This window comes from Schistocerca americana, chromosome 7 (assembly GCF_021461395.2).
Source record: "Schistocerca americana isolate TAMUIC-IGC-003095 chromosome 7, iqSchAmer2.1, whole genome shotgun sequence".
In the NCBI taxonomy this organism is placed as follows: domain Eukaryota; kingdom Metazoa; phylum Arthropoda; class Insecta; order Orthoptera; family Acrididae; genus Schistocerca; species Schistocerca americana.
Genome location: NC_060125.1, coordinates 368,022,680 through 368,039,678, shown reverse-complemented (window position 1 = coordinate 368,039,678; position 16,999 = coordinate 368,022,680). Strand labels below are relative to the sequence as shown.

At 43.5% G+C, this 16,999-nt stretch overlaps 1 protein-coding gene across 1 annotated transcript in view; it reads left to right on the top strand.

The window, feature by feature from the left end:
• The window catches only part of LOC124622942 (ankyrin repeat and SAM domain-containing protein 1A-like), a 579,621-nt gene that overhangs the window by 348,674 nt on the left and 213,948 nt on the right, over nucleotides 1–16,999 (top strand). The window lies entirely within an intron of this gene.

The window sequence follows — 16,999 nt, the reverse complement described above, 5'->3', positions numbered from 1 at the left end:
TGCATGCAAGTTCCGCACGATGGTGGAATGATCACATTTGGTTACATTTGCCAGTTCTCGAGAACACTTAGGTGGATCGTGGTGGATTATTGTGTTTAAATGATCTTCACCAAACCCCAAAGGTCTTCCTGATCGTGGAGGGTCAGTAAAGTCAAAACAATCCTCCTCAAAACGAGAAAACCATTTTCTTGACGTGCTCTGTGCAATGGCGCAAATGTTTCTGGCTGCCTCCGCTGCTGTCGGCCTTCTGATGAACTCAGCCAGGTACGCCTGCTTAGCTGGGTGGTAACGTGCTTTCCTTCCATGCACTGGGCCCCGGTTCGATTCCCGGCCGGGTCGGATATTTACTCCGCTCGATGGACTGGGTGTTGCGTTGTCCTCATCATTTTGCATCTTCATCATCGACCGCAAGTCGCCCGGTGTGGCTCCGAATGAAATAAGACATTTGGCGGCCGAACCCGAATGGGACATCCCGGCCAGTTATGCCATACGATCATTTCATTTTATTTTCAACTCAAACAGAAGAATATGTCGGATATGTTCGATTTCTCCACTTGATACGCCGTTTTCTAGCGTCCACAGCTCCTCTCACTATCTGGAAATGACAAAACGACAGTATGTAAACTCAAATAGCAACAGTAAAATAAAGGTAAAAAATGACAATCGATAAATAAACACATAGCAATCAGAATACCAATATGCAGAACAAAAACGCTATGAAGTTATGCACCAACCTAATACATTAAATTGAGGAGTATGTTGATAAACATTGTTCATGCTTCTGAACTGCAAGTTCATGTACTTCAGTGATTCATGAAACACGTCATCTTGTACTTCCCCTGCGAAACATGGATTTGTAACAGGTTACCGAAATCTTTGTTGTTGTTGTTCGTTTTGTTAACCTGTTCATAGAACTCTGTCGTAGTGTAGCGTATTTGTGCCACGGAGCTCCACAATTATCGATTCGGATACCGAGATTTGTTATTTGAGCAACTGCAAAATGGACAAATGGGTGAAAGTACCCAGTGAAATGTAAGACATAATTAGGACTACAGCGAAAATGAAATGATGTGTAACGGATCGAATCCTGGGATTTTTTCCACCATTCATAATACCGAGTTCTTTATATTATATCGAGCCATTCACAGCACTATCGTGCTTACTATTTACATTATGTATACTTAGTAAGCACGTTTTCTTATCCACGAGATCGGTATTGTGAGTGAGTAATATATTCAGGGGCACAAACCGCAATACGTGGTGAACGATTTTGCTGGGTCAAGAAAGTGTCTTCTAGGGTAATGCGATCGCCGCTACATAATATTGTTTAAAGAATTCTTGAAAGTCCTGAGCCTACAAATCTGGAGCGTCATTCAAAAAGTTTTGTAAAATATAATAGGATTACCGCTGCAAAGAGGTCAGAGATGGAGTAAAAAGTAGAAATTCATAAAAAAATTCGTTATTAGATATTTGATATCGAAAAATTGGAAGTGAAACCTGTGATAGAGGTTGTAGAATATGGATTGTCAATGAAACCTAATGCGATATTAGTGTTTCGGCAGATCGAGTGAATCAGTTGGTGGGGCAATGGGTTTTTAGCACACACACCAGAAGATCCTGTAAATAACTTAAATGAGCAATCTAAAAATCGCCCTAAACGTGCTACTCGCAATTTGCAGTCCTCTTGTCCACATTACAACACGGTGTGGCTGAAAAATATATTCGTACTAACTACTTTAAGGGAGCGAGTGTGGTTGCTTCACCACCCCACAAGTTGCTAGGGGTAATAAAGAACCTAGAACAAAGTCTTAGAAAAAGAATTGGAAATAGGGTGGAAGAAAATGAAAATGCTGAAAGATAAAATGTAATCTCGGCTAAAACATTTTACGGAAGGATTGAAGAGACTTAAGCAGAGTATTGTGTTGAGTATTGTGAAACTAGATCTGGGTGTGGAAGAAATGGTTCACAATACAATTTCTGAGTCCAGAGAAAAAATATATTTGGAACCTTTCAGTTATAAATACGAGAGGACTTCAGAAAGTAAGTTACACATTATTATGTCAGACCAGGTAACTTTAATTGAATACTGCACTGCAGTATAAAAGTGAAAAAGATACTATCTTTCAGCATAGTGACCAAGTCTCGGTAAAAAACATTAGAAACTGCCCCACTGGTTCAAGGGCGTCGCGTAGAATAATGTTGCGGAAGCTGCCCAGTATTTCAACGAGACAGCTGCTCTTCACCTTCAGGTGCTTTCTGACGTGTTATTGCAGCTCCTGAACATCTTAAAAAGAGGTTAAGAGTACAAGCGCCAGTTCCACGATGACTTTATGGGCTGCACCCCATTGTGAGCAAAATAGGAGCCCCAACATATTACCTTGCGTCCGCCCCCGGTAACTGAGTGGTCAGCGCGTCAGAATATCAATCCTAAGGGCCCGGGTCCGATTCCCGGCTGGGTCGGAGATTTTCTCCGCTCAGGGACTGGGTGTTGTGTTGCCCTAATCATTATTATTTCATCCCCATCGACGCGCAAGTCGCCGAAGTGGCGTCAAATCGAAAGACTTGCACCCGACGGGAGGCTGTAGTCACACGACATTTTTTTTATATTACCTAGCGAAACATACGGCTTGACTTCTGAGCCCTTTGGTAGGAAAATGTCAACATCACTTTCGAAACTCGAAAGACTTTATACGGAATGAAGACTTTGCATCTCGAACCAGCTGACGTTTTAGTGATTTTCGATGTGGTCTGTTTCTTCACACGAGTATCTCTGGTTGATTCGTTACACCTTATAGGAGCTAAGTTCGAGGAGGACATTTTTCAGCTATTCAGACATGTGCTTACTTCCACTTTTTATTTAATGAATAATATTTTGAGCAGACTACGGTGTTGTCTCTCGTAGTAGCTAACCTTTTTGGAGGACATTGAGAAAAAAGTATTTCAGTCAGCGATGTTGACACTAAATGTTTCTGGGGATATGTAGAGGACACCTTTGTACTTGGCCACATGAGGCAGCAGCGCTTCCTGCATTTTGGATCATCTTAACTCCATTCGAGAATTTGCTTCACCCTGGAAGTGGAGAAAAATGGAGGCCTCCTGTTCTTAGATCACAGTTCCTTGAGTCACAGTGTGTTTGGTAAACCAACTCACGCTGATCTGTATGTGCGAGCTAAGAGCTGACAGCACACATCTCAACTCAGTGGCGTATTACGGACTCTAGTTCATAGGGCTAAAGTTATCTCGGATGCAGGGAGCTTATCAGCATAGCTGAACTATCTTCGCTCACTGTCTATACAAAACGGAAACTCTGTTAAAAAGATTCGTAGTGCATTTCAAACTGCACACACTAAAGCTCTAGAAGACCCAGAAGAAACGGAGAACTCCTCGAGGATGGTTTTTCTACCAGTGTTGGTGGCGTGTTGTTTAAAATCGGCAGGCTGTTCAAAAGCGTGAGTGCAAACGATGCTGGTTTCTGTTAAAAGCAACCTAGGTCTAAGGAGACGAGTTATATATAAAATCCCGTGCCAGCGTGGGAAATCATTCATTGGCCAGACGTGTCGCACTGTTAAGGGTAGATGCGTTAAACATAGACGTCACACCAGACTGGGCCAGCCAGAAAGTCTGCTGTGGCTGAACACTGTCTCAAAACCGACATAGCATGAACTACGGACAGACAAAGATCCTTTATTCCGCTTCCACATACTGGTACTCCATCGCCAAAGAAGCAGTCGAAATACGTATAAGTAACGATATAATTAAGAGACACGGGGTTTCAACGCAGCAAGGCATGGGAATCAGCATTGGCGGTACTAAGGCATCGTCGACCGCAGACGAACAAATGCGAGTCGACACAGACGGGGAATCTGAAATCGCACACTTGGACGCCAGCCCTCAGCGCGCGCGCTCTTTTCCCGCATCGAGCTTGCGAAGACAGTGGTCCTACTCTCCGGCAGGGGACATTGTACGTCGCCGTGCTCTATGATTCGTCTACGATGATGATACATTTCCACCCCTTCGCGCTTGCGCTCTTTTAGCGAGGCAGCCTGTATATTGCCGAGCCATTGCAAGAATAGATCAGTAAACGCTTGAAGATGACGAGGAGCTGTCTCTTTGAAATATTGTGCAGCTTCCATCAAATTATCGAACGCGACGTTCGTGAACCAGTGAAGCAGTCACGTTGGGAAAGTCTCAAACAGCCGAACATTCGAAACGTTCTACCAATCGTTTAGTTCATCGACAATAGAAATCCGCCCCTTGGTCATAGAACATTTCCAGAACCGTTGTATAGACGTCCTCATCATCGAACAATCTCTTTCCCCCCAGGTGTCCTCGAAGCTTGCCGAAAAATGGATATCGCATAGTGCAACATGTGTACTTCACAGTCAGCATCACGCACGTCCTCGCGGCAAGAATTTCACTGTGAATCTGTGTAATATGCAGACGCCGACAACAAGCGTACTATCCCACGTACTTCAACATGCAAGTACGTTCCGAGGTGCCGCCCCGTTTCACTCCCACACTGTGATGCGCTAGTTATCCTTACCGCCACACAACTGTCTCTGAAGGAAACGCAGAACGAGTACTCTCTTCTGATAATGCTCCACTGCTGTTGCGCAATGGTCTTACCATGGACGACATGTGTAACTTACTTTCTGAAGTCCTTTTGTTGTTCGATGGGAAATTTAGCCAAGCGAATTAATGAGAGATTGACAAAGGAAATTATTTATTGGGTTCCAAGAGATAAGAAAAGGCTGAGATGTTGGCCTAATGTACAGTGAATAGATGTATCAGAAAAACATGGTGCAGTAAGCAGTATGAGTGCGTGTTGCTGAAGACAGTGATGCATCGTGTAATTCGTAGGAGATATTTGGCTGGTGGTGGATTATTGGCATTTTCTGTTCAGCTGTTTCTCTTTTAAATGAGAAGCATTTTATTTCACAGTTATTATAGTTTTATGAAAGGAATTTGCCGCCCCGTGCGAAGTTTAAAACACCGCTCCCCTCTCCTCTCCTCCCCTCCTCGCATTTTCAGGCATAGTCGGCCTTTTCCACAATGTCTTTCATCCATGGCGCTCTATTTTCACATATCAGATTTACTCACACGCCTTTTTGACGTGAATACGTCTTTAAGACAAGAGACAGGTATGCCGCAGCAGTCAACGAAACAGTGACCGTAATACAATTTGAGTTATAACTCTAACATTAATGATGTCAGTCAGAATTATGTTATGTCACTCGCAAAATATACTAGGGACGGTCGAAAAGTATCTAGCCCGAGATAGTTACCGTAATGTCTCGTACAACCACCACCACCTACTTTTATGGTGACCCTTTGTGGGTATGCAGTTCAGATTTCGCGGCTCGAGTTTCTTTAGTTTTGCCGCTAGGGTACGTTGTATACCGTAGTGTAAGCAAAATGGCGAATATAGAGAGAATCAAGAATCGTGCTGTGATTGAATATCTTCATTTGAAGGGAATGACGCCCAAGGAAATAGCGGAGGAGATGCGGAATACACTCATGGGCAGTGCTCCGTCTCATGCAATAGTAGGGAGTCCGACTTCAAACGTGGAAGAACGAGTGTGGAAGATGCGCCAAGGAGCGTAAGGCCTGTCACCGTTGCCACTGATGAAACACTGACTCCAATTCACGATACGATTTTGCAGGATCGTCGAAGAACGTTGCAGCACATTGAAACCACGTTTGGAATCTCCCATGGGCGTGCTCATGATATTGTTATGTATGTTTTGGAAATGCGGAAATTTTCATCTCGATGGGTCCTGAAAGACTTGAATGCAGATCAGAGACGGGAGTGCGTGCAGTGTTGTGCAGAAATCGTCCGCCAGTTTGAAGCGGATGAAGACGGCTTTCTTGCAAGGTATGTGACAGTGGACGAAACGTGGGTTCACCACTTTCATCCTGAGACAAAACAACTGTCACAATAATGGAAACATCCTTCATCCCCTACCCCAAAAAGAATTCCGCGTACAAAAATCATCCGGTAAGGTCTTCTGGGATGCAGAAGTAATAATGGTGGATTACTTGCAAAAGGGCGTAACTATCAATGCATCACACTATTGCACTCTCCTGCGCCGTTTGAAAGAAGAGAGAGCCGTCCGGATTGGCCGAGCTGTTGTGGCCGAGCGGTTCTAGGCACTTCAGTCTGGAACCGCGCGACCGCTACGGTCGCAGGTTTGAATCCTGCTTCGGGCATGGATGTGTGTGCTGTCCAATAGTGGTCAGAGCCATTTGAACCATTTGAGAGAAGTGATAAAGAAATAAAGGCACAGAAAATTGGCGCGCGGAGTTCTTCCACATCAGGATAACACACCGGCGCACAAAGCCCTCGCAACACTGGAAAAACTGCGTGACTGCGGTTTCGAAATGTCATCCGCCATAATCTCCAGATTTTGCTCCATCAGACTTCATTTCTCCCAAACCTAACAAAAGAACTCAAAGGACGACTATTTGACAATGGTGACGCAGTGAACGCTTGGTTGGACTCGAAATCGAAACCTTCTGTTTCAGTGGTTTGCAGAAGTTATGAGCTTGCCTGCAAATGTATTAGTGTACCTGGGTATTATATTGAAAAATGAATTGGTGTTATGAAATTTCTGTATTCTTTATTTGTTAGGCTAGAAACTTCCCCAGCCCCCCCCCCCCCTCTCGTATAACTAAACCCTGTTTAGTTTTTCTTGTTACCTGCCCAGAGGGAAGCGTGGGGTGCGGAGGGAGGAAAATCGTGACCGTCACGGGGAGAGTAACAAGCGGTAAGTAGAGGGGCGAGGAGACGTCTCGCAGTACTTTCAAAGCTCATGGTTTGCTCTTCTAGCCGATTGCTTGCCGTGCTGTAAATGAGGCGCGGTAACGACACGTTTCGTGAAAGCGCCTATTTACATCCATGGACCTTTATCTTTACATGCGACACATACTCGTAGCAGACAACAAAAACAAACAAACAAACATACAGCTGTTCACTGCGCACTGAACGACTGTTTACTGCAGCGCTGAACATCGGTAGATCGCACGGTTTAGCAGAAACTGCAAAAGGCACGGAACATTCCGAATTCTGTCAGAGTGTTCCGAGCAGAACAGGGTCTCAGGGAACAAAAAAGGTGAATAGAGTATATTATGTGCAACAGCCCCTCTTGCTAGGGGTTTGCACAGGGGGGTGACATTTGGCAGCCTACACACATCAATAAAAGTTTTGCATCACCCCGGTTCCCAGAACTCCTGAAGATAGGCGTTGATTATGGATATTGTATCACAGACACAGTCCCTTTGACTGCTCAGAGATGTCACTAAACCCGCCCAAAGGTGTAAACAACCATGCATCAGCAGCGCCTATTAGACGGAGGGGGACCGACACCCGATCAGTTCCAGTCATTCCACCAGGAAGGAGGTACACGGCTAGTGTTGCCTGTAGTTCAACCATACCGAGGTTCGATCGCGTCCGAATTGTTACTTTGTGCCAGGAAGGATTCTCAGCAAGGGAAGTGTCCAGGCGTCTCGGAGTGAACCAAAACCATGTTAAACTTCCAGATTAAAACTGTGTGCCCGACCGAGACTCTAACTGGGGCCTTTGCCTTAGCGTAAATTAGTTTAAGGTAAAGTTTCATATCAGCGCACACTCCGCTGCAGAGTGAAAATCTCATTCTGGAAACAATCCCCAGGCTATGGCTAAGCCATGTCTCCGCTATATCCTTTCTTTCGGGAGTGGTAGTTCTGCAAGGTTCGCAGGAGAGCTTCTGTAAAGTTTGGAAGGTAGGAGACGAGATACTGGCAGAAGTAAAGCTGTGAGGACCGGGCGTGAGTCGTGCTTCGGTAGCTCAGATGGTAGAACACTTCCCCGCGAAAGGCAAAGGTCCCGAGTTCGAGTCTCGGTCGGGCACACAGTTTTAATCTGCCAAGAAGTTTCATATCAGCGCACACTCTGCTGCAGAGTGAAAATCTCATTCTGCAAATCCATGTTGTTCGGACATGGAGGAGATACAGAGAGACAGGAACTGTCGATGACATGCCTCGCTCAGGCCGCCCAAGGCCATGTTACGACTCAAACTGTATACAATAGGCTGCATGATGCGCGACTTCACTCCCGACGTCCATGGCGAGGTCTGTCTTTGCAATAGACACCATGCAGCGCGGCACAAATGGGCCAAACAACATGCCACTGGAGCGCTCAGGATTGGCATCACGTTCTCTTCACCGATGAATGTCGCATATGCCTTCAACCAGACAATCATCGGAGACGTGTTCGGGGCAACCTGGTCAGGCTGAACGCCTTAGACACTCTGTCCAGCGAGTGCACCAAGATGGATGTTCCCTGCTGTTTTGGGGTGGCGTTATGTGGGGCCGACATACTTCGATGGCGGTCATGGAAGGCGCCGTAACGGCTGTACGATACGTGAATGCCATCTTCCGACCGACAGTGCAACCATATCGGCAGCATATAGGTGGGGCATTCGCCTTCTTGGACGACAGATTCCCCCACCCCCGCATCGTGCATATCTTGTGAATGACTGAACGACTTCCTTCAGGATAACTGCGTCGCATGACTACAGTGGCCAGCATGTTCTCCAGACATAAACCCTATCGAACATGTCTTGGATAGATTGAAAAGGACTGTTTATGGACGACGTGACGCACCAACCATTCTGAGGGATCTATGCCGAATCATTGTTGAGGAGTGGGACAATCTGGACCAACAGTGCTTTGATGAACCTGTGGATAGTATGCCACGACCAATACAGACATGCATCAATGCATGAGGACGTGCTACTGGCTATTAGGGGTACCGGTGTGTGCAGCAGTCTGGACAACCACCTCTGAAGGTCTCGCTATATGGTGGTACAACATGCAGTGTGTGGTTTTCATGAGCAATAAAAAGGGCGGAAATGATGTTCAAGTTGATCTCTATTCCAATTTTCAGTACTGGTTCCGTAACTCTCGGAACCGAGGTGATGCAAAACTTTTTTTGATGTGTGTGTTTCGTTGTGAGGAAAAGCGAACATAGGCCTACCCTACAAAATAATCTTCAGTAAGTAAATGTATGAAGAAGCAATACATACATTAATAAATTAAAACTGAAATTAATTATGAACATATGTTTACACACGTACCTTGCATACAGATATTTTTCTTGCTGTGGCATCAGCGAAGGCCTTTATGACTTCGTTTAAACCCAAACATTCGGCTAGCTCATGTTCAGTCGACACCGTTGCCAGCCCACATAGTCGTGCCAGATCTGTTGTTGACTTCAGGTACTTTTTAATCAGTTGGGCACAAAGCCATACTCATGTTCGAGTTTGGAAGTAACAGAACTGCAGTAGCTGCCAGCACAGCTGCGTACTGCATTGTCGGCGATATTTCGCCGCATCTGCTGTTCTAAGCGGAAGGTCTCAAGGCAGCGAGTTACTGTTGAAGAAAAAAAACTGTGTAAATTGCCAGTGACTGTTTAATGTGTCAGTAGTACATAATTGGAAAAATGGCTACGGTCGGATATGGAGAAGGCGTTCTTTCCAACAAGCGACGACCATGGTTTACGGTTCAAAGCAAGGACTTTTGAAAGCACTATCGTATATTGCAGTGAGAGGTAATACTTAATTCGTAAATAAAGTTGTTGGATCGCAAACAGTGTAATATATGGAAACTGGATAAACAGTTCGTGCTGTGCAGTTTCGTTTGCTTCAGCTCCAAAATAAGGTTTGGCAGGTTTTACGTCTTGCCATGTGTAAACGCCGCATAGTAACAATGACTCGATTCAGAAGACTACGTCATCTGACGGGCAGTGCATGTTTTACTTGTTCTGTATTTATTTACGGCAAAGTTCCTTTGCTCAGGCCGGCCACGGTGGCCGAGCGGCTCTAGGCGCTCAATCCGGAACCGCGCGACTGCTACGGTCGCAGGTTCGAAACCTGCCTCGGGTATGGATGTGTGTGATATCCTTAGGTTAGTTAGGTTTAAGTAGTTCTAAGTTCTAGGGCACAGACGTTAAGTCCGATAGTGCTCAGAGCCATTTGAACCTTTGCTCAGCATTGCTGCTATAGGCATTGGAGGTTGCCGTATTAGAACTGTTAGGCCATCATACGTTAACATATAGCTTTATTGAAACTTCCTAGCAGATTAAAACTGTGTGCCGGACCGAGACTCGAACTCGGGACCTTTGCCTTTCGGGCTTCAGTCTATTTGTCTCGAATTATGCGCACGCCTAACAAAAGGTATTTTAGAATGAGATTTTCACTCTGCAGCGGAGTGTGCGCTGATATGAAACTTCCTGGCAGATTAAAACTGTGTGCCGGACCGAAACTCGAACGCGGGACCTTTGCCTTTCGCGGGCAAGTGCTCTACCAACTGAGCTACCGAAGCACGACTCACGTCCCGTTCTCACAGCTTTAATTCCGCCAGTACCTCGTCTCCTACCTTCCAAACTTCACAGAAGCTATCCTGCGAACCTCCAAGAACTAGCACTCCTGGAAGAAAGGATATTGCGGAGACATGGCTTAGCCACAGCCTGGGTGATGTTTCTAGAATGAAATTTTTACTTGCCCGCGAAAGGCAAAGGTCCCGAGTTCGAGTCTCGGTCCAGCACACAGTTTTAATCTGCTACGAAGTTTCATATCAGCGCACACTCTGCTGTAGAGTGATAATTTCATTCTATAGCTTTATTTCTTAATTACAGAGATTTTGACTGCTGTAAGGGCTTTGAAGCTGACGTAGGTACATTTGAAGTATTGTGTAGGCACGTGGCAAAAGTTGAGGCTCCAGTTAGCAAGCGTTGCTATTTTGGAAGGCGCACTGGCAACTCCAGCACTGTGTCAGCTGTTTCATAGTATCGTAGACAATTTTCAGTAAGACTTTAGACTTAATGTATGATTTGTATTTCCAAGCTACTCTCAACACGTTTTCATTTACGCAAAACTTTTATTATCTTTCGTAATTCATCCTTTTGGAACAGTGCTAAAATTTAAAAACCTGCAGCTGTCGGCGTTCATACGGTTGTCCTCCTCCGCCGCCCCTTGGGTCCGGCCCTGACTCTGTGTGTGGACAAGCAAACGATCATTTGGGTTTTCATTGTCAAATTTCATGAAGGGTGTTACTCACATGTCAAATAGAGATTTTGGATAGGTGCTTTTAATCCAACTGAGGGAAAGAATACCCCCAATCTAAAGCTAACACGTTTTATTTTTCCTCGGTTTAGCTCTTGTTTCATTTAGTTTTCGTTGTGTTACATTATGGTATATGCAGCGCCTGGGGCTGTCATTGCTGACGGCCTAGCATGGCATCTGTCCATCTCGTCCGCGAGTACAGTTTTCCATCATTTAGTCGTCAGTAAGCAGCGGCATTCGGCAGTCTAGCCATGCGATTTCTGGCTGTTAGTTGGCAAGACACTGGAGCGTACAATTAAATCGCACGTAACAGTAGCGCTTTCTGTGTTTGGAACTGGAGGGCTATAGCTTGTCAACACGGCATGTGCCCGCGCGGGACCGTTGGCGACCCCCCGAGGTAGGGCGGCCGCACCTGTTTTCGTATTTAGCCGCGCGTGTACTCTGCCGGTGCGGCACGCCACGGCGCTCTCTTCAAAGCACGCTGGTTTGGCCACCGGGAAAGGGAAACCTCATTGTTGGCCCAATGTCTTTCTGAACTGGCGATGTGCAGTCGCATTGTGCGGACCTCTCACGCGAGCCGTAGTACAGTCGCCTGAGCTCCCCAGCTAGCATGAGCGGTTCAAACTCGATCATCAGCTAGAACAGCGGCACAGTTCCAAAAGTCTGACTGTGATTTAAACACATTTAAGCTACGTTTAGTATTTCACAAGTAGAGGTCCCCAGCAGTGGGATCGACTTTTTGAAATCGTCTGTACGGTGATGCGGCTTAAGGTCCCAAGTTTCACACACTCTGCGCCCATCCTTCCTGGTGGGCCCTCGTTTACGAGTAACCTACGAAAAATATTTTTGAGTCTCGTGTGATGCTCTTCTGCTTAAAAAAAAAGGAATGTTAAATAGATTGGTTGCACATTATAACGATTAAGGTACGCTGCTTATGTGCAAGAGGTTGTGGGTTCTAATTTCGTTAGGTTCTTTCAATTTTTTTGTTTTTAAATCTTTGTCGAAATGACTTTCGTCATTAGTTTTATTCTCTTATTTGGGTTAAATGTTTTTTTTTGTCACATTATTTTAAGCAACGTGTTACCATTTTCATATTGCTGTCATAGTTTCTTCCTATCCTTACTTGTGCATGTGATTTAAATTACTTTTTTGTTCTAGCTTCAATTCCTTCCGATTTACCATTTCGTGTTTTTTTCCGTGTTATTTCTTTCATTATTTTCGTTCGTCATTTTTTTTAAATTTCGTTTTATTTAGAATCCTGTCTTTCATTTAAATCTCACGTGCGTTGCTTTGTCCATACTAGAATAAGAATTAATGTTTTAAATGTTTTATTGACATTAACCATCGAAAAAATGTACATCTTGTAACGAGAAATACATTTTTGACACAACTGCTCAGTCAATGTAAATAGAGTATTGCCTGTTTTGGTTTTCAGCTGATAGAACAGCAGTTTCAGATGTTTAAATATTATGATAGATAAATAAAAATAATTAGATTCACGAGTACAAAGACTCCAAGTGGAAAATGAATGATCGGAAAAAAATGAGAACAATTATGTAAGTTAAAACGTTCATTACAATGACGTGACAAAGCAATACAGGGTGTTTCAAAAAGGATTTTACAAATTTGAAAATTCATATAAATTAATTCTTAGTACAGAGGTGATTGTAGTGTCAATTTGTAGGAACATACATCAAATTTTGTCTTGCGTAGTGCCCTAGTGTCCAATCGCATCGTAAGGAGCGCTGGTGTCGGACATTTGCCACACCGGACATTTGCCACGGTTTTACCTGCTCCGAAGAGTCGGGTCCCTTGTCCCCCCCCCCCCCCCTCATCCTCCTCCTCCTCCTCCTCCTCACCCGGCCGCCCAGTTCGCTTTCGAAGTTCCGAACGTGACATCAGTATGGAAGATATTACAACAAACAAGGGCAGGCCTCCTGCTCATTACAAAGGTTGCTCGTATCTTAAACAGAGGGAATCTAAAGAAGGTGTTGTTACATGGATGTGCTTACCCCGGAAAGCGGGTCATTGCAAGGGAAAGTTGCTTTCGAGGAACGGAGAAGTGTTGAGCGTATTAGAACATCTCTGTGGAGCACCTGACGATGCAGCTCTGAAAGTGAGAAAGCAAGTGGAAAGGGCGGAGAGAAGGTCTCGAGAAGAAACTACACAGTTATCGGAGATATACGCGAATGAAATGGGAAATCTACATTTTACAGTTTGTGACTTTGTTACAGTGATGCCTAATTCAGAATCTATGAAGAGAACCAACAACAGCCTAAAAACTCTTATGAAATTGATCTTCATGAAGATCTATTAAAAATGGGAGATGGCAGTGGTTTTCTTCTGGAAGACGATCGATTAGAGGCGAGGATAATGATTTTTAGTGGAAGCAAAGGAAAAGAAATTTTAAAAACATGTGCCCATTTTTTTATGGATGGAACATCTAAGAGATGCAGCAAGCAGTTTGTACAGACCTTCACCATACACGTAGACTTAGGAGGCCCGATTAAAGAAACAAACATTCTTCCTATCTGCACTGCTCCCTAATAAGACACATATGTTCGTCTGTTTCGTCTGATAAAACTGGCAGTCTCTGAGTGGTGTCCTAAACAAGTAAAGGTGGACTTTGAGGCAGCTGCGACATCGACCATTCGTCAAGTTTTTCCCACAAATGAAATATATGGATTCTATTTCCATATGAAGAAGAGTTTATGGAGAAGAACTAAAGTTCTCGGTCTAGCTGAGGGGTACCGCTAGAACGAGGATTTAAGACTTCACGTCAGCGTGTGTGCAGCGCTGGCAGTTGTAAAACCGGAGAACGTAAGCAATGGATGGATTGAGATTCATGCAGAAGCTCCTGATAACGGAAGGTTCCCTCATTTCCTTGACTACTTTGTGGATAACTGGCTAGAGAATGAGGATATCGCAATAGATATGTGGGACTATTACGGAAAAAGGCACCGAACGACGAATGCTGTTGAAGGGTGGCAAAACAAAATAAATAGTATTATTGGAAACCCTCACCCTACAATCAACTATTTGGTGGAGTGCTTGAAAAAGGAAGCAGAGCTCACAAACTGCATGTACATGAAATTGGAAATGAATCTTGAAGGTAAGAAGAGGAAGAAGTAGTACTTGGAGCTGGACGACAGGATAGAGAGAATCGTGAAGAATTATGAAGAGACTGGCAACATGAGGCCTTGCTTGAATGCCATTACCCATATTCATAAACTGGACTAAAATCCGTTAAAAATGTATTAGAAGCTATGAAGACCACTGGGTCCTCGCAGATAGATACATTTTTAAAACATTGAAGCAGCATTATCGGAGCTAATATTAAGTTGTAATTGTAAATAAAATGTACATTAGTTCAGCGTGTTTAGGCTGATTTTACACACACCAGAATGGTAGATGGTCATTTATCATTTTCACGGTCCAAAGCCTGTGCAAAGTGTGATGCGAATCAGCCTTTAATATAAAAATTAAAAAGTGTTTCAAGCCTCACAAAAGTATCCCTATTGTTGTCACGTTAAGATAACTTTTTTCTACCTTCCAATATTATGGCCATAGTATTAAATAATTGTGAGTTCTAAAATAATTTTCTGAAGCTTCAGAATCGCAACTATCACCTAAAATATCATGGTTTGTTAAACTGATAGTATACGCTTTTGTAAAAGAAAATGGAACTGAACCTTTGAATTGCACCTAAAATTGACATCCCAAAACTGATCTGATCTTAAGGTTGACAATTTTGGCACCTCAAATATTTTTTATTTAAGTTTAGCTGCAAACATTTATAGTAGATGTAAGTATACTTAAGTACATTTAGATATAGTCCTTTAAAAATTAAAATTTCCTACTAAATTGTTGACTATCTTTAAACAGGTCAGTAAAAGCAAGGAGCTTACTACTGAAAATTATTTGTTACTAAAGAACATCAGAAATAAATGTATTAGACCTACTTTTCTTATACATTAGAGACTTTTTGAGAAGATATTTGATCATTTCCTCTGTCACTGTCAGTGTAATTTCAGTTGCTTTGCAACACCAGGGATATCTACTTCTAATTTATGTTTGCAGCTGTTCTCATATCGAATTCTGGAATATTTACTTTGTCTTCTTTGGTGAAGGAATTTCGGAAAATGCATTTACTAACTCCACCTTAGTGGCACTGACTGCAGTAACATTACCGTCGCTGTCGCACACTAAAACTTACTGAGCCTTTCCGCTGGTTTACTTAACATGGGACCAGTATTTCTTTGGATTTTCCGCCACATTTCTAGAGCGAATTTCGTTGTGGAAGCTATTAAATGCATCTCGCATTGAAATCCGCACCAAATTTCGAGCCTCAGTAAAACTTCACCAATCTTGGAGATTTTGCGTTCGTCTAACAAGGGGAGGCCGCCAATTGTGAAATTCAGATTCGATTCATACTGCGCATAATAAAAGCTCATGGCCAGAGGTGTAATGTGGCAAAGCACCAAGACGCACTTCTCAGCCGTTGTCGAGAAAATCGACAGTTAAAAGAAACCGTTGCGGTGAAATACTCTCTACGATTTACAATTTCCTACAGCGTCGTGGCGCAACGATAAGCGCTCAGGTTCGTAATCCGAAGGTCGCCGGATCGAATCTCGCGCCATGCAACTTTTTTTTGGTATTTGTTTTATATATATATATATATATTCCCGGCAATCAGTTGCAACAATTATGCATATAATAAGTCGTTGAAAGTCGTTTGTCGTGGAAAAACTGGCGACTTCGAACATGATTATGTTTTCCGCAAACAAAGTTGTATTTCACAAATGTTATTAATTGTCTTCATAATGTTTACACGTGTAGTTAACGGAAGTAGAAACGATATTCTGAAACGAATACGTATAGCGTAAGTCAAACGTTCGAATTAGAGTAGAGACCCCACTATATATATATATATATATATATATATATATATATATATATATATATATTACAAAAAACATACTATAAAAAAAGGTTGCATGGCGCGAGATTCGATCCGGCGACCTTCAGGTTACGAACCCGAGCGCTTACCTCTGCGCCACGACGCTGTAGGAAATTACAAATCGTAGAGAGTATTTCACCGCAACGGTTTCTCTTAACTGTCAATTTTCTCGACAACGGCTGTGAAATGCATCTTGGTGCTTTGCCACATTACACCTCTGGCCATGACCTTTTATTATGCGCAGTATGAATCGAATCTGAATTTCACAATTGGCGGCCTCCCCTTGTAAATTATACGTGCCTTTTGCGGTGCTCCTGCGACAGCTTTCTGTCGTGTTTTGTGTACCATGGGGGATCAGTTCCGTCTCTTATTAATTTATTTGGTATGAATATCTCGAGTGCTGTTGATACTATTTCTTTGAACTTAAGCCACATATGGTCTCAATTTACATAGTTTGGAAGGATTGGAGACTACCTCTTGGAAAGACGTCACCCGAATTTTTAGCTGCTTTTATAAATAGATATATTTCGCATTTAGTTTTGGTGAATTTTTTTGTTACGAAAGTGAGCCTCGCTACGACTGCGTGTTCACTAATCCCTGTATCCGTCGTGATGCTCAGGATTATTTGTGGCTAAGGGTTCAAGTGTGTTTTCGTAACCATTTACAAATGGTTCAAATGGCTCTGAGCACTATGGGACTTAACATCTGTGGTCATCAGTCCCCTAGAACTTAGAACTACTTAAACCTAACTAACCTAAGGACATCACACACATCCATGCCCGAGGCAGCATTCGAACCTGCGACCGTAGCAGTCGCGCGGTTCCGGACTGAGCGCCTAGAACCGCGAGACCACCGCGGCCGGCGTAACCATTTACAATTTGAATGGCCTCGTCAACTAATTGTTAAAAATAATTTTAAAAAAAGCATTTAGAACAAT